The 23,589-nt window shown below is 42.6% G+C and overlaps 1 long non-coding RNA gene across 1 annotated transcript in view; it reads left to right on the forward strand.

Annotated features, from left to right (window-relative positions):
• The window catches only part of LOC143414212 (uncharacterized), a 32,736-nt gene extending 9,147 nt beyond the window's left edge, over positions 1-23,589 (forward strand). Inside the window, exons 2-3 of the long non-coding RNA XR_013094717.1 lie at positions 22,923-23,105; positions 23,476-23,589. This is a non-coding gene — a long non-coding RNA (uncharacterized LOC143414212). The remainder of the gene's footprint in view (positions 1-22,922; positions 23,106-23,475) is intronic.

Here is a 23,589-nt window from a genome sequence, read left to right on the forward strand (position 1 = left end):
TGGGCCAGACTGTAATCATATGCATTTCTGTTGCACGTCAGTAGCAGGGGATAGCCGCTACTGATGTGCAGTATTCTGGTTTTGCAGCACCACAGTTATTATTAGAGTTTTGTGTTTTCTGATGAGTTTTTAATTTCTATTTCATTTTGAGTTTCTGCTTTAAAATGAGTTTCGTTTCATTCCTTCCCAAAGTGGATTTGTTGGTTCTTTTTAGTTTCGGCATTCATTTTAGTCTTTGCAATCACTGCGATGTGGGAGTTCCTTGTTAGGAGGAGACACTTTGAGAGGGCAGTTTACTCAGAGTCATGTAGACACCCTATATCTTGTTGGGGTTAGGCTGTGCTAACAAAGACTAAAGCTAAGGACTTTTTCCTCTATATTTTTATTTCAATTTAATTCGTTTTTGTAAAAGCACTCTACTGTTATTATACATATCAGCTGTAATTCTTTTAGTTTTTAGTATAAATATAATAACTATATATAATAATAATATAATATGGTGGAGTCGGTTGCTTAAGAGCAACCGACTCCACCCTCAACTGAGTCATCTTCCTGAACCAGTATGGTCAGAAAATTAGAGAGAAATTACTAACGCATTGTTATCCAAATTAAAACTCTCGCTGTTCACTGAGTTCAACTTCCAGAGCTTGTGTTGCTTCTGTAAGAAAAGCTAATTGATCTTTACACACTGATCTCATTATCTCTTGCCATAGCTGCTGCCTATTAGCTTGCAAAAGCTACTGCGAAACCTTTCCTGTGGTTACTGCTTCAGATTAAAAGCTACTTGCTGAATTTACCAGAAGTCTCAGGAAGACCTTGTGCTTGAACCGTTACACAGCTAATGAAATCCATATATGGTATTTTTTGGTGTGCAAATCAATCTGTTCTTATAACAGAAATAGCTTACTATTAATCAAACTAATTATTGGACTTCTTGTTTAATTAAAAATAGACTCACTTTTTATGTAGTAACTAAGGCCTACAGCTTTCCTTTTTTATCTGCTGAGAATCAGGCAGGTCAGCCGGCTCTGATCGTGCTCCAATTGCATGTAAATTTTGCATTTAGTATTAAACAAAATACAAGGGAAGACAAATTTGCCATTCCAAAAGTGAAGGAGGAACTTCAGGAGGTGAGAACTTGCTGTCAGTTCCTTGACTCGGTTAAATAGGAAGCTGAGTAAGAAACGGTTAATGACTCTCATAGTGGTGAGCTCTGGTGAACTCTCTCCTCTCCCTTACTGTCTATCTCTGCCTGCCTGTCTGTGTCTATCAGCCCACAATGGAGTCATGCAGCCTGCGAGCCGCGACACTCTGACCAGCATTAGTGCAGAGGTGTGCAGAGCGACACACATAGTCCCAGATTGTTCCCACAGCAGGCCAGACACCAGGCTGTTTACTTAACCATTAGCCCAGGGCAGGGTGAACTGAGAGGGACACATGGCTTTTAGTGAAATTTTAAACACAGTATTTGAACTGTTTGTCTCGTATTTTGACTAAGGGGTATGTTTTTTTCTGAAAAAAACATTTTCAGGGCGGTTTAGCGTTTTTATAAATCTGTAAGAGTAATGCTGATCACAGCGTGCACTGGAAGGTGTGATTATTAGATCGTGTTGTTTGTAGTTTAAAGACAGCACGTTACACACAGACCTTTTGAAATTTGTTTGGGTACAAGGTATGAAAATATTTACTTAAACTTAAGCACCTTTTGAGCCGATCTTATTAGGAAAAAAGTTGACTATTCATAAATCCAGCAGTTATGAAACCACTACAGTTTATTTCTAGTCATATATCCCATATTGATTCACTTTTAGCTCTGTTTTTCAGTCTCTATCAACTCTCAAGGGAAATATGTAGCACTTAACTCAAATGCTTCCGCTGTATATCAGCAATGTATGTATGCTATGAAGTCTGAAGAGTCATTTTATTTTTTTAAAATCCGGTTTTATGAAAGCTTATAAAAAAGTTATGAAAGGTGAGCATGAAGTCGTTCATTTAAATGAATTTTATGCATATTTATTTATTAGATATTTTGACTTGCTGGTGTGCTCAGTGATGTTTAACATCTTTTTCATGCATGTAAACATTGTTTACAGAAGCTGGTGGCTGATTGCAGAGTGACTCAGAATGATTGCCCACAGTAGAATAAACTTACACAACCCAGCTACCCACACCACAGCTGCTCTACACAGATAGTTTAAACCACTCAGACTGATACTGTGGCTGATACTCTTCCACGGTCACAGTGACATAACTCCCCCAAATGATGCACAAAACATTACTATAAAAGTTTTAGCTGTATTTAACATAGCACAAATAAAAGAAGCTGAGCGAGAAGTTAGAAGCAGTTTCAGGGAGCACCGAGAAGGTTTGATGGGTTTCTGCTGCAAGAAAGGGATGAATGTTTTAGTTTGAGACAGGATGAGGTGAAGAGTGACAGATGAGGTGGGAACACCGTCTTATTCCATCATGAAATAAGCAGTCTAAGGATGTCCCTCTTTCTCTTTCAGATGCACACATGCACACATGCAGGCATGCACACAAAGCCAGACACAAAAAAGAAAACTGTACTTACTGGAATTCCTCCACCCTGTAATCCTTTCAAACCAAATCAACTTTGAACACCTGCAGTAAAAGCAACAGCAAGTGCTCTTGCTGAAAAGTCATATAGGCCGGTTTAGACGTCACAGACTCTCCTAATGGAGCACAGCTTATACGTTTTCTCAGGCCAGTGCAGGATCTCTTTTCAAAAATTACAAATCTCAACATCATTTCTGGCCAATCTACTTCACAGTAAGGGCTGTTTGAGGTCACGGTTTTAAACAATAGCTACTCATGGATTGCCATGTGCATGCATCCATCCATCTGACCATCCATATGTGTTTGTGTGTGGGAATGAGATATAAATATGAATATAATTATTGTGCATACCTGTTTTTGTTTCAGTGTTAACACATTTCTTTTGGAAATTCGTTCTCTTACCGATATTGTGCTCCAGGTAAGCTGACCCGGGCTTTCAGTGGGCCTTTGTAAAAAGAGGTGGATGAGAAGGGCAGAAAATGGGAGGAGCGTACGGTGTATAATCACACCGACTGGATGACACTGAAAAGCCTCGGGCCTGCACTGACAAACACAGCTGCTTACTGACACAGTAAATCTACTGGATGACTCTCTGCCCTCCTCAGCCTGCCTTCAAACACACACACACACACACAGTTGAAACTGAGAACGTTTGAAGGTTTGAGCATTGCCACTGGGCTTTCTCAGGTTGGATAATAACTCTTGGCCTGTCGGAGCAGAGCGCGAGCTGTCCAAAAAGCTGTCAACATCCCACTTACCCTAAACCCAGTGCCACTGTGCCCTGTGCTTACGGGATCTTTGCAGTCTTCCCGACACACTTCAGCTGACACACACTGTTACAGCTGCTGGAGTGACACGCAACCTCTTTTTTTTTTTTCCAGTGGAAAACATAAAAACATAGTTTGCACCACTGTTCTCATGAAAGATCATTTTGAGCAGTGGAGCCGGTGCTGTTCAGAGTAAGCAGAATTTCTTGATAAAAGATTTAGTGATTATGGAGAGAGCAGTGTGAGGAAATTGTTATCAGTCAGACTAAAGATAAGAATGAAGTATTAATTTATAGCTAATAGCCCCCTTAACAAAAAAAAAAAAAAAAAAGGAACCGGATTTAGTTCCCGATTACCTTGAATGCTAAATAGGCCTATTTGGAGGAAATTCAAGTGCTCATATTATGCTGTGTTTTTCTTGTTGCATGCTCAGTCATCTAGGTAAGGAGATGCGAGAAAGTTGATTTTGTTTGTCCAGATGAACAGAATCATCTTTCTAGAAGCACCTACTGGCTAGTGTGTACATCATCAAACGAATGAAGAGTGGGCTCTCAGTTTGCTATTGTCTCAAAAATATCTCAGTCAGAAGCAGTGCATGACTGCACACGATGAACACAAGACTCCCGAGGTGCTGAAGCCCCAGGTAGCCAGCAGCAGTTACATTACAAAGCCAACACTTGGTTTTGCCAGCCCAGTCAGCGCAGTCTGGGCTTTTTGGAGCTTAAAGAGAAAGGAGATTTACAGCAGCAGTTTAGAGTATTAGACATTAATGTGATTTTCTTTTAGGCATTAAAGCACATGAAACTGCTTTAGTAGACTAACCATCTATCCATCCATCTATCCGTCCGTCCGTCCATCCATCCATCCATCCATCCATCCAGCCAGCCAGCTATCTAGCCATGCATTCTTCTGCTTATTCAGTTCAGTGTTTTGATTGGGCTGGAGCTTATCTCAGCTGTTACAGGGTGAGAGGCAGGGTACACCGTGGACTGGTCACTAGTTTATTATAGAGCTAACCCAGAGAGACAGACAATAAGTTATGTTCTCATTCATACCTAAGGCTAATTCAGAAACACCAGTTAACCTAATGTGCATGTCTTTGGACTGTGGATGGAAGCCAGAGTACCTGGAGTGAACCCACACAGGCACAAGCAGGACATGCAAACTCCACACTGAATGCAGTAGAACCCCAAAATAAAATGATCAGTCATATTATCAATAGAACATAGCACTGGCAATTTAATACTCTTTACTTTCAAAGCTTATTATAATTTACTTTAGGCGGTGCCGCTTGACAGAGTAAATCTCAAAGCCGGAATTCAAAATCATCTTCTAGCGACTGCCTGTTCATCCACTTCATGAACAGTGGATGAACATCCTCAAGTTCATCCACTTGAGGATGGAGGTTTGTGCGAGCATGAAATGCATAACTGTTGGACAACATCTTTTACTTTTCACGTTAAGAAACCTAATGGCTGTAAGGGGTCTTAATGCTGTCTACTTCCAGTAGATGTGTACTCACTGGCGTGCACATACGTTAATGTCATTAAACAATGTAACAACATTATGTCTTTTCCAAGCCTGGCCTCTTCTTTCTCTCTCTGTACTTTTTTTTCCCTCCAACAACGTCCCTTCTGCCACAGCCTGGCCCAGATCAAAATATGAACTCGGAGAGAGAAGTTAATCTCCCACATAAACGCAGAGCAGAGGCTGTAACTCAATACAGCCTGCTTTGTGGGAGGCCAACTTGTTCTCATCTTGGAGAATTAAATACAAGTTGTCCACTTATGAGGAATGAGATTAAAATGTAGTTGGCTCTTATTAAAGCTCAAAATGAACAGAGAGGCATAAGGGATCTCTGTGTGCGGGTGTGAGAGGGTTCGGAGGTGCAAAAGTGTGCCTTTCTGCTCGTGTGTGTGGCGCACATTAGGCACAGTGTGTGTGCAGGGCGGGGGCTTATGATTCCCAGGAAGGCCTTATTGGAGATGATTACTCTCATAAAACCTCTGCTCTCTAAATTGCCCCCAAACACACCCTGCCCCCATCCTTCCATCTGCAGTCTAAACACACTTAATCAAGCGCAGGTGTGTCTTGATGCATTTACAGACGCCTCGCTGACAGACAATCTTCAGCAAACGAGAGAGGGGACGAGGCTGGAGATGTTTTGCCATCTTTCCTATCTTCTGTGCTTTGCGGACAGAAGTGTTGTTTGAGGATGAATGTGAATGATAATAAATTTAGCTATTGATTTTCTTTTCTTTAGCCTCTTCTCTTCTCTTCCCTTCGTCTACCGCTCTCTGTCCTGCGCCTTAATACACTGCTGGATCAGCCAGTGCTGGAGATCTGTGGGTTAATACGGTTACCGGGATAACAATCTCCTCCTGCATCGCTTCATGATAGATGGGCACAGTGTGTGTATGTGTTGAGTGATTGAGCAAGTGGGTGAGTGAGTGAGAGATAAAGTAAGCGGCGGCCGTGTAAAAATGTGTGTGTGTGTGCGTGTGTGTGTGCGTGTGCGTGCGGTCCCTGAGCAAGAGTGTGGAAGCGGAGGGGGCCATGGTATCCGTCAGAGGAGAACAATGGCTTTTAAATGAATCTGGGAGCTCGTAAATCACACAAAGAGAGAGCCCAAATGCAGCGCTGATTGCCTGGACGTCAGAGTCAGCGGACGACAGGAAGGAGCGAATGAACGAGAGCCCCAGCGAGACACCTTGTTAACGCCTGAACAAAACGCCTCCATTAGGAACCAATGGCCTACTTATGCAAATGACTCCACATATGCACACTTTCTCTCCTGAAAGTTCTGTCCTTGGGAGGCACATGCAGTCAGTCAGTCAGGACAAATGTAAATAAATCAAAGGACAAACACTTTTCCATTTCATATTTGTCAGTCTGAGGTGAACAGAACTTGAAGTGGGCCTTTTTAAGTTATACCTGTGCAGGCGTATAACTCAATTGCCCAATACTGTTGAGCTCTTCATATATTCAAAATCGTCGAGCTAAACACATTTAAATGGAAGACAAAAAGGATTGGCTAAATTGCCACTCTTTAAATCTATATTTTTCTTAATCTCATGTAATTTGGATTGGTTTGATAAAGATGTAATTTTACTGTCGCTGGTAATGTCTGAAGCTGTTAGTGTATGTGCTAATGCTAAGCAGTTGTAAATCATTAGAGCCTGGCTTCATTATGGTTTAGCACGAGTGTTGCCTCAGAGAGCGAAAGATGAGTGGTAGGCAGAGTGTAATTACAGGTATGTGGGGAGAAAACATGCAATTAGAGATGTAGAGGAGGCAGTTTGCACACTTTTTCAGCTCACGGGCTATGGAAGCTTGTTTACCTCGCCTCTCGTCCTCTCCTGGCAAGTGTCTAAGCACATGTACTCGAGTACTCAAGTTTTTTATAACTTTAAATGTTTTAATACATCAGGGCCTAGAACAGTAAATCCGAGTGTGCTGTTGTATTTTTATGCTATAAAAACTGTTTGACCCCAGTGTATACAGCATACTTTTCAGATTGGGATTTTACAGAACAATATAGAATGATAAAAATATGCATTTTTTTTGTTTGCTATCCCAAATGGCTTCTGATTTCTTATCTGAAAAATTAGAAATGAATTAGAAATATTTCTGCTTGTGTCACATCCCCCAATTTTTTGGTGTTTTAAAATCTAACAGAGGGATAAGTGTACTTTTGGGTTTAATTTAAATAAATGTCTTTGATATTACTCATTACATCATGTTTAAATACTTTTTTCTCCCAATTTACATTCATGTATTGGTAATTTTTCTTAAGTTAAAGTTGTGATTCTTTCCTTTTTCTTTTTTCCCAGGCTTGTTGTGTGCCTTTAACAACTGGCAGTGACCCTGAGTCACTGTTAGGGCTGAGGTCAGGTCAGACCAACTGATGAACTGAGTTAGAGGGGAGAGGTCAAGGGTCAGGGCCTCCTGGTTAGCTCTTCCACTCTCACCTGTCTGTTCGTAGGGAAAGCGAACAACATAAATGGTAGTGAGAAAAGCGAAGTCAAAAAGGCAAACAGCTGTCACTGTCTTTTTCTCTCCATGTATTTCTTTCAGTTTGGATTTTATGCAAAAACCGAATGGCGAGAAAAAACCCAACAATAACGTTGCAACAGTTATAGCAACTGAAGTGTCTCACTTTCTTGTGTTTATGTTTTTTACCACTCTCACCTTCTCCCTCCCCACGCTCTAACCATAATAGTGTGTAATGTGCAGGCTGATTAGGACTTTGACGGCGAGGTTCAGACCAGCCACCCAGACTCTGAGGTTACTTAGTCTGGGTTTTGTGGCCAGACTTTTGGCTGGGAATACCCTTCTTTTAGTTAAACCTTGCTTGGCCACAAGTGACGTTCCCACATGCACACAGTGTGTGGACGCACACCTGCTTCAGATCAACTTTGGCACAACAAAATTACAGATCAAAATGATAACTTTTGCATTTTTAAGCTGTTTCATTTTTTATAATAACCAGATACAGTGTATCTTGATTATCAGTGGAAGGTCCAGTAAAAGACATGCCAGGAAACAAACTGGCCCCTGAAACAGGGTATACGACAGCTGAGCTTTTCCTGCCGGGACTGAGAGAAACAAAAAGTATGTGGTTATAAAAAGAGACAGTGCTCCAAGTGAATGTGACCACCACCAGGCGCAAAAGAAGAAAAAACAATAAAAAAGACAGGTGGACACCTGCAGTTAGGTTGATCATCGTGCAGGGTGGAATGAGAGCAGTTGAGAGAACATTTGGAGCAGTTAGTTCCCGCAAAGTGGGCATTCTCTATATTTTTCTCTGACGCATTTCGCACACATAAACATACAGACTTGCAGCGAAACACGCAAACACACAAACAAAAACACATTTACGCTACTTAGAGTATTTGGTGACAGGTTATAAGAGGCTGACTGACCTCCTCAGACATTAATTAAGAGCCTAGGAGAGCAGAGCCTTTAGGCCAGCCGAGGGCCCTGCCCAGACACACTCCCTCAGACTGCACTGTTTATCTTTCATTAGAGCACAATTACATGTCGCATCCCTGTCTCTCTGTCTCTCACCAACTCTCACTGGTTTTGCCTGATTCCCGCATGTTCGTGCTGTGTACGTTTACACTCGTTACTCAGCGAGCTCAAGAACAGAACAACCACAGACACAAACAAGCTTCTCAGAGCCTTTTGCCTTTGCTAAACATACAGGGAGCAGAAGCAGGACAACAGAAAAACTGCCAGATGTGGGGAAGAAAATGTTATAATGGTTAAAGATAAAGGAATGCAGCAGGGGCTGTAGGAGGAGGGAGGACATGGGAGTAGGAGGTGTGCCTTCCAGTAAGAGGTGGACAGCTCCTTCACAACACCACAAAGGAAATGACTACAGACAGAACAGAGAGGTAGAGGCAGAGAAAGAAGTGGAGTGGTCAAAAATCTTTAATTGGATGCAGTTTTCAAACTTGTAAGTGACCTTTATCACAGTACCCAAACCAGAGTGCTTTCTGAACTGACATCATCTTTAAATATCTGTACACATGCTGTTGTGACCCAAAAATACATATGATCACGAAATGCTTGAAATAAACGGGTTTATTTGTTATATGAACATTGTCTGATAGGAGTAGTATTTCTAAAAAAAAAAGAGTTTAATTTTAAAGAATGGGAAAAACAGAAAACACTCTTTTGTGACATTCTCCCACTCTGAAGTACAGCTCACAAAGATAATCTACAGAGGACTTAAATAGAGCGTTTTGGAAAAAAAGTGTCCTTATTTTCTCACTTTCACATGAATAACTGTTGTTTGTTGGCTTTCAGAAGTTGCAAAAATTGTTGGATGGGCATCCCCCTCACAACGTGCATCATTGGAAAAGTGTGGGAAGAAGGGATTTCACTGTTCTGAGAGGAGAAAAGCACTCTGTGTGATTCATGCAGACACTTTGCACTTCATCTGGGATCTAAGATACACAGACTCGAACTAAGCAAATGTTTTGTAGCACACAGCTGATATAAAACATCATTACCTTAATTAATGATGGACTGGTGACCTGCCGGGTTGTACCTCACCTTTTGCTGTATGTCAGCTGGGATACTCTCCAGCCGCTATGAAATGGATGGGTAATAAAATAAAACGTTACTCTTTTATTTTAGTGTCTATTTCATATTTTCTGTACCTCATGCCAAATTAGTTTAATCTTTATCCATCAAGTAAACTGAGCATTTTTAACCTAATATATATGCAAGATAAAAACTGTTGCAAAAATGTAAAGTGTGCTCTGATGCCTTGTCATCAGCAGGAACTAAATGTGCAAAAATGACTGGACATCATTTAACCCATGTGTTTCATAATGTTTCATCCCACATAATGACTGAATTACGTGTCATTTTTTTGTCATTTATTTGGTGGAAAGTACAAATAAGAGGCCAGCCTAACATAAACTGTGGAAAATCTGAATGATAGGGGACAAATTTAACAAAATGAGAGAGACCAAGTGGGCTTGAATGACTTGGAAAAGTAGTTTTTCTTACTTTCTTTACCTGGAGATACAGAGGAGTAATTAGCAGCTTTAAATCAATATTTAGTGATTGGTGGCTGTTTACTCCCCTCAGCCATCACCACCATCATCAAACATGCACGTGGAGTCATCGGGTCTGGACAGCTGGTCAAGACAGACACAGTGTTAACCCCCGTACATGGCCAGAAGGCACAAGCAACGCCCCACACATCAACTCAGTCCCCACAGATGTGACGCTTATAGAAGGAGGCACACTATAGGTAAATCGTCTGCATCCTTTTAAAGCTACGTGTTAATTAGATATCCTTTGTGGAAATGTGCGATGTGTTTGCCGTGAATAAACCACAAGCCGCACTGAGGTTTAGCTTGTGAGTCAGCAAGTACAGGTGGCAAAGTCAAAAATCAAAAAGCAACACTGTTGTTGCAGGTTTGCATAACAGTCTAATCTGTGATCTGCCCAGCAGTGGGGAGAGGAGGAGAGGAGATCTGGATTCCAGTCCTGCACTCGCTGTCTTTTGGCTTATCTGAACAGCAGGACAGATGTTTCCATGAGCGTTCACGACCTTTTCTTTGCTACTGTCGCTCTTCTGCTGTTCATGTTGTTCACTTTGTTGTCTCATTTATTTTCATCTTGCATTTTCCTCCCCTGTTCCTGGTTTCTCCCTCTTTTTTTTCTCTGTCATTTCCTGTGAGAACAGGAAAGCCCCTTCAGACAAACAGCTATGGTCTGCCCATCCAACACACTCTCTCTCTCCCTCTCCTCTCTTCTAGGTTCAGCAGGCTATGTAAACAGATTGGGCGGACTACAGCTGGCGTAGAAGGAGAGCAGTGGGACATGGTGTGTGTGTGTGTCTGTGTTTGCGTAGGTGTGTACATATTTATGTGAACGCATGCAGGCATAAGTGTGGTAGAATTGGGAGTGACGAGACATTGACCAAAATGTATGTGGAGCAGGAACGAGATATTGAATCACTTGGAGACTGGAGAAGAGACTCACAAAGTATGGAGCCCGTGGGGGTACTGAATGCCTCATTAAGCTGGTGTATGTGTGTGCGTGTGCATGTTCATACAGCTGTAGACGACATACAGTGCCGCACAGGAAATCGGGAGTTGGCCTGAGACCTACCCAATCAAAGAATGCTTTAAATCAAAGTTGTGCTGTTGACCACTGTTGGGTATTTTTAACATAAAACGTTGGATTATATGTGTGTGTGTGTGTGTGTATCTGCTTGTCTGTACTGTGCAGTTGCGCAAAGTTTGTGTTTGGAGAAGGAAATACCTTGACAGGTTTCTGGAACACCCGCCTGGGTACCCCCTCTCCATCTCCCACTTTCCTCCTACTCTTTCTCTCCATCTCATTTCTTCTTTTAGTGTAGTTTCTAGTGTTATTTTACACTCACGCCCTTCCTCTGGCTTAGAGCAACACTCTCCCTCCCTGTAACTAGTGTTGTGTAACTGCCATTTGGTGATCAAAAAACTTAACATTTGGTAGACGAAGTGAGAAATCATTGTAAATCCCATTCTGTAATACTACTGATGGTATTATGTCACTGGTTATGTCACTTTCGCTTCCTGAAATAAACTTTTCCTAATTGTTTCCTATAAAGTCAAATGATAAATTCGACCTTGGCTCCATATATTTATAAAACATGTCCTTACTGGTTGTGTACTCATTCCTCTCCACACACCCTGTTTTCTTGCTTCTCTTACTTTCCCTCCCACCTTGTTTCTTTTTTCTTTTCAAACAATCAACATTGTCGACAGTTTAACACCAGAGAGAAATGCACTCGCATTTTTCATTGATAGATGTGTCAGTGTTTCATAATGATGAAAGGTGGCATTCCAGAAAGCTCACAGACAGAGGACAGGAAGTGCTGCTCAAAGGCCACAGGAAGCAGGAAGCAAGTGGGGATGAGCTGCAATAGTCACTTACGGTTACTCATGAGGAGACATGGGAAGTAGTCAGAAGATGAGGTGAGAAATCATGAGCGAATATAAAAAAGAAAAGGAGAGAAGGAGAAGGAGTTACAGATTAAAATTGTGAGCAAGATGAAGCAAAGAAGCGTGTGTGTGTTGAAAAAGCAGCATAACGGGTGGGAGGAGAGAAAGAAGCCGAGAGTGAGTCTATAACTAGTTTTGTGCTGAAAGGTCAAAGTCAGGCCTCGGATTTGAAATTGAAATGAAGTGTTGGTTTGGCACCATTCCCACCTCACTACTCTATGGAAAGAGAGTGTTTGTGTGTGTGTGTGTGTGTGTGTGTGTGTGTGTGTGTGTGTGTGTGTGTGTGTGTGTGTGTGTGTGTGTGCGCGCACAGCAAAACACCACCTGAGTACACATTTTGCCCTCATTTCCCACTGTTTTATATGTTCTGTGCTGGGATTTTCTTATGGAAGCATATTCAGTAAAAACAATGACTGTACACTCACTTGCCACTTTATTAGGTCCACGTGTTCAGCTGCTCACTAATACAGATGTCTGATCGGCCAATCATATGGCAGCAATCCATTTAGGTATGTAGCCAAGGCGACCCAACCTGTCAGATGATGTCAGATGGGCTGGTGTGTATATTTCAGAGATCTGCTGGGATTTTCCCACACAACCATTTTACTGTTTACGGAGAATGATCTGAAAAAGAAAAAAATATCCAGTTAGGGGCACTTCTCATGGGGAAATGAACTTGTTGATTCCAGAGATCAGAGGAGAACGGCCAGATTGCTTCTAGTTAATAGAAAGGCAACAGGAACCCAAAGAACCAGTCATTACAGCCAAGGTATGCAGAAGAGCGTCTGTGAACGCACCAGAAAGCCACACTGGCTTCCACTGCTGTCGTCTAAGAACAGGAAACTGAGTCTACAGTTTCCACAGGCTCACCAAAATGGGGCAACAGAAGCCTGGAAAAACATTGTTTGATCTGATTAGTCTTGATTCTTGCTGTGACATTTGGGTGGTAGGGTGTGAACAACTTGAAAGCATGGATCCACCCTACCTTGTAACAATGTTTCAGGCGGGCGTTGGTGGTGTGGTGTCCATTACATTATGATCACAGTTGCCCATCTTCTGTTTACTTTTGGACAGCATGTCACAGAGCTCAGATGATCTCAAACTGGTGTCTTGAACATGAGAAGGAGTTCCCTCTACTTAATCCAGTAGAGCACCTTTGGGATTTGGTGGAACAGGAGATACACATAATGGACGTGTTGCAGGAAAATCTTCAGCAACTGTATAATGCCTGTTGCATCAATCTTTCCAGCACCTTGTTGAATCATGAAGATTCAGTTCTGAAGCCAGAAGTTGGTTCCAACCTAGTATTAGCGAGGTATACTAAAGTTTAATAAAGTGAGTACATTTCACATGGGTCAGAGCAGTATTTCTTCACTCTCATGGGATTCATTGGTGCTCCACTAACACACCATTGCTTTCACATTATGGATGTGTGAATACAACTTTGTTGGATGTTCTTACATGGCCTCCTTTCAATGAACGCGATAACAATACAGATATAAAGATTTTGTGACATTTAGACTTAAAGTTGACTTTCTTTTCATTGCTGTGTTTCAAATGAAAGCATACAATAAAACATCTTTTAAGAACCCATAGTCAGTGCCAAGCCTCACCTGTGAGCGTTGTACCAAACTAACTGCACAGAACATCACCGATTTTGTGAACTTGTGACTCAGAAGTACTACTTTTTGCAATTTATGGTTGATGCAAGACCTAAATAGATATGGAGTTAACAGATGGACTTTGCCTCAACAGACAGTTGGAGAAGTTTCTACACAGTGGTTTCTGCACTTATTTATTTTCGTGTCCCTTCTCAGGGTTATGTTAATTCAGGGCACAGCTGTTGTTCTACACAGAAGAGCCATCTTCAGGCTTCAGGCCTGCCCACTTTTAAGCCTGGAGCTGTTGATTTGATAGTTTAAAGACAGTAGATTACAAAGTGTAGGCCTTTTAAAATCAAACGTATTGGTGTGATTGGGGGAGACGTTATATGTAATTTGCAAGCCTTTCCTGTGTGTAGCTCGACATTAGATTAGTGCAAAAAAGGTGAATGTCATAATTGGAGGTGAGACAACCTTTTCATCCTTTAGATCATTTTTTCCAACAAAAATCTGTTAGGAAAAACATCCTCACCAGTTCAGACTGACTACAAATGCATGTTGAATTACCATACACTGCAGTCAGGTACAAGCAACCACACTGTTTCTCTCGATGATGATGATGTTATTCATTCAAAGAGTAATAAATAATACATAATTAGGTCAAACATGGGATAATTACCATGAAATGATCATTTAAACATGCAAATATCAGCTCAGTTATTTGATTTTTCAGCCTCCCTGGCTTCAGTGTGCATTGCAGTCAGTGAGTGATAGTGCTATCCACCACTGTGTAACTGACTGAGAAGGATGACTTAGATGTTTGCTGAGAAATGGATGGGTAGTAGCACAGGGTGAAATGGGGGAATGGGCGAATGGCTGGCTGCCAGAGTCGAATGCCAGGTGCAGAATATAGGGTAGAGAGGTGTCCTTCCTCAGCTCCCCTGTGGAGTGAACCAGCCCATACTGAACATCCACTGCCCCAGTACCCTCTACTGCTGCAACTGCCACTTTTCCTCCTCATTCACCTCAGCTCTTTCTTAAATCCTGCCCTCAAATGTCTCTGTATTTCTTCTCAGAAACAGAAAAGGGCCATTGTGTCAATTAAATGACATGTGCTGCACACCATAAATCCTGCACACATGTTCTACACTCGCTGGCTAACCCGTCTGCCTCTCTTGCTGTCTTCCTCTCTATATGTTGGATGGAGCCACAGAGTTTTATGGCTCATGTGTGTTGTGACAGTGTGAAAGGCACAGGAAGGAAAGGCCACGCTTCCTCTGATGCTCCTGCTGCTGTGGACCAGAAGAGATAAGAACACACACACATGGATGCACACGCCGCCACGAACAAACAATCACAACACAGACCCGTGCTGCCTGCGCTAACGCCCCCTCCCTCTCCGCCTCCCCTGCAGATCGACTTCCACGTGGTTTGGCCTTAATCAACTCCCCTGCACGGCCCCACCTCCGTCTCCTCTCACACATTTTGGTTTGTTCTCTTCTCAACAATTTGCACTCCCCGGTCCAACTCAGAGTGTTTAAATTGGCATCGCTAGTCGGACACTGGATGCTTTTAGTTTCAAATAGGCAAATAATCGCTGCTCAAGTTATCAGCGAACTATTTGGGTTAGTCATTCTGGTGACTCTGCCATACGCAGCGAGCTGTAGATGTAGAGAAGAGTCCTCTCTGTTTTATCAATGGTTTATAATGTGCACGTGTGAAAGAAAGGCACTTCCTTCAGAAATAAGTAAAGAGCTTCCTGGACAGTGTATATGCTGTGCTTTCCTGGGTGAGACTGATGCTGAGAGTGTGTCTGTTATTTTCTGAGTGTGAGCGTGTGTGTGTGTGTCCGCTGACGTAAGCCCCTCTATCTGATGATGCCCTTCTAATCCCCACAGTGATGTGTCATGAATATGGAGTTTAAGACTCAAATCCCCAGGGATACACAGGCTATAGATAGCTTGTGCCTTCTTCACACACGTATACACACACACAAACACACACACACACACATGCTGCTGACTCTTGTGACGTTGCACTGGTTCACTCTAGCCTACTCTGGTCTTAGCCATTCCTTCTATGTGCAGTCAAATTTGCAGATGTCAAACCATGATTTTTTATTGTTAGTGTTCTGGTTTTAAATGTACATGATATTGTACTTGAAACATCAGTGAGATATTGAAATAATTGATATAAGCCTCAAGTGCCTTTTCTTCTGAAGCAGCCATAGGCAACACAGTGTATTTGTGTTTTGACTAACCATGACCTGCTGCAAAACAAGACTGGTCATTTTCAGTCAAATGGCTACAAAAACAGAACAGCAAAGAAAATGACAGTGAACTTTTTTATATCTAAGGGAAGCTTTCCTTTGTAGTCTGCTTGTAGTTTGAGATCTGTTGACCGGTTATGTTTGAGTAGGCTCTGGTTGCATGAAGGCAAAGAGTCCATATGAAGAGTGAAAGAGGGGTTGTGTTTTCTGAAATCGAACCGAGTCAACAAACTAGCTGATGGATTTCCAGATTGTATCCAAAGCACAGAAAGTCAAAGCTAGAACTTCAGCACGGGCAGTCAGTTGATCATACTGATCTCTTAAATGCTTCAACCCACCTAGACGTTTAAAGTAAACAAAGATGATCAGTAAAATGAATCCCTAAACTGCTCTTTGTAGGAATTAGTTTTACAAATCAGCTTCAATCTTGAAGCCAGCTCTGAAGTCCATGTAATGTCTGATTGCATGCATGTGAGGATAGTGTAGGTAGTTGTACGGTGGATTCACAGTGAGCATGTGTAAGCTCCATCCAGGCAGAACTTTCACCTAAACCAAGCAGACTAGCTAATTGCGAGAAAGGACGATGACCCAATTTCTCCTAACATTTTACAGCTATTCCAGTTGCAATAAATCTAAATATACTTGAATCTTAAAGGAAGCAGTATTAAAACACACTGCATGATACCATACCATCATGTGATTATCATTAAGTTACAATTTAAACCACAAATGACTGAAATAATCAGCTTGTGTAAATTTACTCATGTGTGCATGTGTGGTGTATTGTTATGTAGGCTGAAATGTGCTGGAAACTCTCAATGTTTTAGTGAAAGCTCTAATCTGAAAATGTGGTTCCTTAGGTTATTGTGGCCTAGACTACACACAGATGCATACTGCAGGTGATAAAAGACATACTGTAGGTATAATCACACTTGCTGCCTTACCCTGCTCACACACAAACACACATGAATCCCACCACACCCCAAAAGCTTGCCAACCCATATGGCTTGGGGATAATAAACTGAACAGCCAGCAACACGTCTCCTGTGCTCCCAAGCCAGGCAAGCCAAAGGAATGCACATCCCTCCAGTTCACTCCCTCTCTTTATCGGCCTCCCTTTTCTTTTTCTTTTTTTCTGTCTGTTTGTCATTCTCTGTCTTTTCCTTCTCAGTTCTGAGAAATTGAGTAACGGACCCTCTGTTAAAGTGAAGAGCTATGTGTCTGAACGTATGTTGGCACCCAAAAGTGTGTGTTTGTGTGCGCGAGGTGTGCCAAAGAAACCAGTCTGACGAGTGTGTGAAGAGCTTGCCCTTGGGATGGAGGGAACAGGGGAAGTGGGATGGAAAAAGGGAGGGAGCGTAAGGATGAAATGAAAAGGAAAATAAACAGTTATGTGAAGGAGAAGAGGAAAAAAGAGAGATATTTGGGAAGGAGGGAGAGTTGCAATTACATCTCCTTCCTAATCTCTTTCTCCAAAATGCCAAATGTGAATGTGACCAAACACACGTGCCTTGCTTCTCCCAACGCCTACTTTCCCCCTTCTCCCACCCACCCATGGTCCTGTCTCCTCAGGCCTCCCACCTCTCTGTTTCTCTGTGGTGCAGCGGGACAGCGAGCAAGGCCTGCGGCAGGAGTGCTAAGCCCGGGCCTGGATTTGGAGCACGGCTGCTCTTGGTTGAGCAGGATCCAGGCCCCCTGAGGGCTGAGGGGTGGCAGCGGAGGGTGGAGGGTGAGGGAGGTAGGGCAGAGAGGGAGGAGAGCAGAGGCAGCAAGCAGTACAGTTCTGGATCACCTTCAAAGAGCTCCAATCCCAGTGGAGAGACTGGATTCCTCTGCGGAGAGAGAGGGAGGGTATGGAGGGAGTGGGAGAAAGAGGGGGAAAGATGTGGGAGACAAGAGACAAGGGGGGAAAGTATTAAAAGAGAAAGGAAAGAAGTGATTTGGGTTGTAACTTTTTTTCGCACTCTTCCACTGTCTTTCTCCCTCCCTCTTTCTGTCTCTGAGGCGTGCATGCACTTGCCCTTCAGACAGAGGGCTATACTGAGATGATCTATCTGTGTGCTGGAGCGGGGAGACATGAGAAATCTGGCCCGCACAAAGGCTTCGTTGTGCCTCTCTGGAGCTTCCTTTAGGGGCGTCATGTGTGTATGTGTGTATGACTGTATTTGAATGTGAAAAGGATGAGTAGAGTTTACTTTCTCAAGGCCCCCCAACCACCCTCCAGAAGGTACTCCTAATGCAAGCGTGCACACGGACTCCCAGATGTGCCTCCAGAAATCCAAGGACATTGCAGATTGCCACCTAGGCATCTTATTCTTGTTCATGTGGTGGATGACTTTCAAGCTCTGAACCTATAAGCCTCTTATAGAACGCAAAAGTGTGTGACAGTTTAGGAAACCTCAGATTTGTTCCATTGGAGTTGTGCATGTTCAGTTTTTGTGAAATTGGGGTGCAAATAGTACACTTCATAGTTTGTGCAGGCAGGAGTGTGTGTTTCTCTGTGTGCATCAGTGACAGACCTTCATCCTGAGTTTGGGTCAGCAGTTTGTTTTAGCATCAATTAGAGGCTCTGTGTTCCTCAACGCAAGCGTGAAGGGAGAATTAACGTGCAGTGGCACATTCCCATCAGTGTATTATTACACACAGCACCTCAGCTGCCAGAGTGCATGCATGTGTTTGTGCATGTGCATGTCTCTGTGCGTGCGTTTTGTGTGTGCATGAGCATGCCCATATGTGTGCATTTATAGGTAAATCATTCAAATTCAGAAAGCTCTTTTTCGTTTTTCTTTTCTTCCTCTCCGTCTTCTTCTCCTTGCTTGGCACTTCCCTCCTCTTTCAAGGACTATGGTCTGACCACAGCCATTTCCCTTAGTCTCTTCCTTGCCTAGCAGCACACAGCACATAGTTTCCATAGAACTTGCATTTAATTGGAGAGAAGATATATTAAAGATACTAGAGAAAAGTGTCTTGTAAAGATCCCCCGTTTTATTCAAAGACACTCTAAAGAGCACATGTTCACTGGTTCTGATGCAGATCTTCTCTTGGAGGTATGTTGATTGCTATGCATAAAATAAAGGCTAAGAATTTACGAATATGATCTTCTGAACAATGTTTCAGACAAGACAAGGTATGTTTGCCATCAGTGAATCATCCAACATAATTACTTTATCCTGTGCTGCTTAGTCTTTTTGTACCGTCATCATTTTAGTTTAGCTTTTATGCTAGTGTAAAACAGTTGCTTGAAAGTTTTACGTAGTCTGATTAAGACCATAACCTTTGAGGCATAAGAAAAAAACGAATCTTTCTCATCCTGATGCCGGTGTTTTAAATGTTTTTTTCCCCATTTTATCAATTTACAAGTTGACTGCAAAGGTTGCCTTGTTTTGAGAATGCATGACTGCAAAACAAAGAAAGAAGTTCAGAGTTGTTATATAATGCAGATTTACCTGGAAACTGTAGAAGCTTGTGAATGTAAGCTTAACCTTTCTGATTCTTTTAGGTCTCTGCAACTGTCTGTACAAAGCCAACTTATCAAATGAGCAAGTTGCAACCTGTTAATGTGCCAAAACAAGGACAAAAATATATCAGTGCGCACCCTATTATAGTTTTCATATTTAATTACAACCCTGGTTATTAAGGATTATTATTTGTAGTTCAGCATAAAGATGAGCCTGAATTTGGTCCAAATGCCTCCAGGTTCTGTTGGCATTGTGCCAGGCTGCAGACCTGAACTTCCTTCATACTTGATGTTATTAACAGCTCCGTCTAAAAAAACAGCCAGTATCATGCTCCTCGTGACATTTAGAGATATCATCACACCCTGACACGTTAATAGAAGCATTGTTTTTTTCCTTTTGTTGTTCTGTTGCTTCCAAGAAAGATATCCATCATTCATGAACATTCGGCTTTATTATGTTAGAAGTGATTAGAGCATGCCTAACCCTCTTAGGGATTACTGGATTGAATCTTTGCCAGGAAATGTGCCACACACTGGCACAATATTGCCAGGATCCCTCAGTTAGGCAATATACGTGTTTCTTCTGTTGTTACTCTGATTACACCCTCTGCATAAATATGGAATATAGTTTCATTGCTTTTGTGTCCCTTTTTGTGTTGTTTAATGGGGGATGGGATGTCAGTCGACTGCTTCCAGGGGAAAGGTTTCCTGTCTTTGCCAAGGTATGCCCTCCTCCCTGTCTCTCATGTGGAGCAAGGCTCTATACTTGCTTGTAAATAGTGAGATAAGTGTGGTTTACCCGTCGCCGGGGTGTAAGGTGCACTCAGCACCGCCCTGACTTGTCTGTGCCAAAGCCCAATAGGGGTGTAATTACCTGAGACTGGGTCAGCACTTTATCCAGGGTAAAAATACCTGCCTACTTATAGAAGGGGAGTAGTGAGGGAAGCCTGTCTTCACACATTCAGCCAAATGCCCCCTTAGTATTGGGGAAATACTCTGGTAGTCTCTCTGCTTCTTCCTTTAGAGGAGTTATATAGCATTAATTACGCAATATCACAGGGACTTCTGAAGTTGCCTTTCATAGTTGCAGCAGATTGCCCTACAGAGCAGTGAGACACGTCCAATATTCCACTCTACCTCTAACTGCAGCCGACTTTCAGCCCGGTACCTTTCCACATTCACTGAATTCCCCTACTCCGCCCCTTTCACACCACATCTGTCTCTCTGCCCTCCGAGTCAAGGACAGAGAGGACCAAGCAGACATGGAGAGGACACAGCAGACACAGAGAGCTTGTGTCAATTAAATGGTATGTGCTTATGCCGCAAATCACAGACACATGTTCCTTCTCCCCTCCCACCCTGTGGCTGTTGCCTCTCTTCTCCACCACCTAATGCAGCGTAATCATCCTCATTACCTAATGAGACCCTACTGTACACACAAAGCCTCCCCCCGCCCCCTCCCCCCAAACACATATGTATAAAGAGCAGCCACATGCTCATGAAAAACACTATAGACTGTTATAGCAATGCGATAAACAACGCTCTGAACACCTACCACACTGTCAACAGAGTAGCTCTCAGTGCCACAACATTGTAAAGCCTCTAATGCCACAGTAATACTATTGTAGTGTGTATTATCAACAGGACAGTGAGCACTGAATTAGGCTGGCAGCTGGGGAGGGGAGAAACCCCTCATTAGCTCCCTTCAATGTATCTACTTCCCCTAATCGCTTACAATAACATAATCTCTTTAAAAGTGCTGCAGCTTAAGTCCAATCTGCCTAAAACCTGACACGTGATTGAGGTCAATCCGCAGTAAAACCTCAACTGTGGGGTCCCAAGAACTTCCACCCAGTATAAGCTACAGTACTCTATGAGCAGGTATGCATTTATTGCCGGCACTGTGCAGAATATTACATAGTGCTTCACAGTGATTCAGACATGTCGCTCCACAGCTGTCTTCATACATACCCTCAGCGAGACAGAGCACAGCCGGCCGCCTTCTTCTGTGCATGATCCCAGTGCAGTTTGTATCCTTCTCACAGCCTCCATTCTCTCTAACCCTAGTAGAGGAGACCCATTATGCCCTTTTTTTTTGAGTTTTTTGATGTTTTTCCATAGTGTCTCTTGCCTGCAAACCACTTACAGATGTTGGCAGCGGGGAGCGTTGTGGCAACTCCAAACGAGGAAATCTAAATAGAGATCAGGCTGTAAAATAAAAAAGAAGGCCAAGCGAAAGAGAAAACAAGGGTAAAAGCAAGAAAGCAAATGCGAGAATGAGGTGAATGGGTTAGAGAGAAAGTAGAAGGCATTAGTGTGGAATTAGTAAAGACAGAAAAAAAAACTTACTGGGCAAGTATGAAATGTGATGTTATTTTTAATGACTGGTTTCTGCAGAGCTTGGACAGTTTGCTCTGGTTTGCATCTTTGTAAACATCTTTATTTCCCACACAACAGACAAGCAGAGGTAGTAACAAACACAAAACTGTGGCACAATGGTGGTATACTTACAGAGCAGGACTAGGTTAAGATAGAAATATTGCCAAAAAAGGCAGCTACTGTAACAGGAAACATACACTTTCAACAAACTACTACAGCCTCTCAGTAGCTGATAATTATACCCTTAAAATTCTATATGGCTCAAAACCACAGCTTCATATTCACCTTTCCAGTTGCTGCTCCCTTGGCAGGTTTTTACATTAAATAGTGTTTTATAACATATATAAATAACCAGTACCAGCTGGAATTTACCGGTGCATACTGGAAAATAGGTTGGCTGGGCTCAAATAGGCTTGGTTTGATCTGTGGGGGCGGCTCCATGTTACCTCCCTCCACCTGTTTTACAGGAAGTAGGCTTGTCCTGGTGGATCGGAGAGGAAATGTGCTGAAATGCTACATCCTGCTCACAGCTTTTGGGTCACAGTTCAGTATCGCTAGTATTCGCTACGTCCAGACACCTGCTAGAGAGAAAGAGAGCACAGAGAGAGAGGGAGAAGTGGCAGCGCGTGTGCAGCCATGTCACTCCCCCGAACAGTGATTGTAAAAATGAGTGACCTGTCTCTCCCGTCTCGCTTCTCGCCCTCATCCCCCCTCCCCACCACCCCCTGCACTTTATTTATTAATGGATCCATTCAATTATTTACCTCACATCTTGGGGCGACAACAGGCCAGAGCGCAGTACATAAGGTGGAGATGATACAGTCGACATGCACAACACACAGACACAGAGCGTGTTCTCTGTAGAATTAGCTGACTGCTACCCATTTCTCAAAGGATTGTTTTTGATTTTTTCTTTTGCTTGTTCTATTGATTGGTAGAAATCAGCTTCCTGGGGCCCAAGATGATGTTTTTAAATAGCTTACTTTGTCTAATCACTGGTTTAAAACTCAGTAATCAATATTGTGAATAATCAGTATTTAAGCACAAAACAAGTACAAGAGTTATAGCATTAGGAATCCATACAAGTTTTATACTTATGTGTTTTGTTTTTTACTAATATGCTCAAATAAGTGGCATGTACGGCTTACGTGGAGAAGCTTGAATGCTTCCTCCACCAGTGCTTTTCAGCCACAGCACTTAAACAGCAGCAAGTTCCTTTTACATGACCTGGTGACATGCGGTCTGTATACCTTTAAAAGTTACTACAGCATCCTGTTTGCAGTAGAGGTTGATGGTCAAACGTATCATTGACTGCTCTGTGTCTGCTCTTATCTTCTCCCTCTGGCCTTATCCCCGCAGTGGCCAGACATGGATCAATCCCACCCGGAATTGGGTTTCACATCCCGGAAGCAGAGATGTACACATGGGTCACTTTCATCGACTCACTGCGGCCATGGCTATAGGTATCCATCATACAGACCATTGACTGGTTGTGACCATGAAGGTACAAATTCATCACAACGAGAGAGTGTGGTTGACGAGGTCAGTGGGAAAAAAGTAGCTCTTTCCCATCTACAGTCAGGTGAAAGTTAAGCCTTTTGACGTATTATCATTTAAGTTGGTGTAATAACAGCACAGTGTGAATGTGGAAGCATTTGGAAAGCCCATATTTTGTGTCAAGTGTCTGTCTATGTGTCTGTGTGTGCATGTGCCGGATCACATGACATAAGGAAATATATTTATACTACCTGCACCAATCTGTGTGATATCTACCAGAGGAATGATGTAATGTGTGTGTATGTTATTATTTAAGAATGTGCATCCGTGTGTGTTTTTGTGTTTGCGTGCATGATGCGTAACATGCTGAAGATGAATAACAGATGCTGTGACGCTGTCGCTATCTGAACTCCAGACTTGGCTGGCCTCGTCCGAGGACTGAAGGGGGAGTAGATGAAGGGAAGGATGACGAGGGAGATGAGGGAGAGATGAGGAGAAGATGCTGAAGACTGATTGCCACTGACTCGCG

This window comes from Maylandia zebra, linkage group LG20 (genome assembly GCF_041146795.1).
Source record: "Maylandia zebra isolate NMK-2024a linkage group LG20, Mzebra_GT3a, whole genome shotgun sequence".
NCBI classification, from domain to species: Eukaryota; Metazoa; Chordata; class Actinopteri; order Cichliformes; family Cichlidae; genus Maylandia; species Maylandia zebra.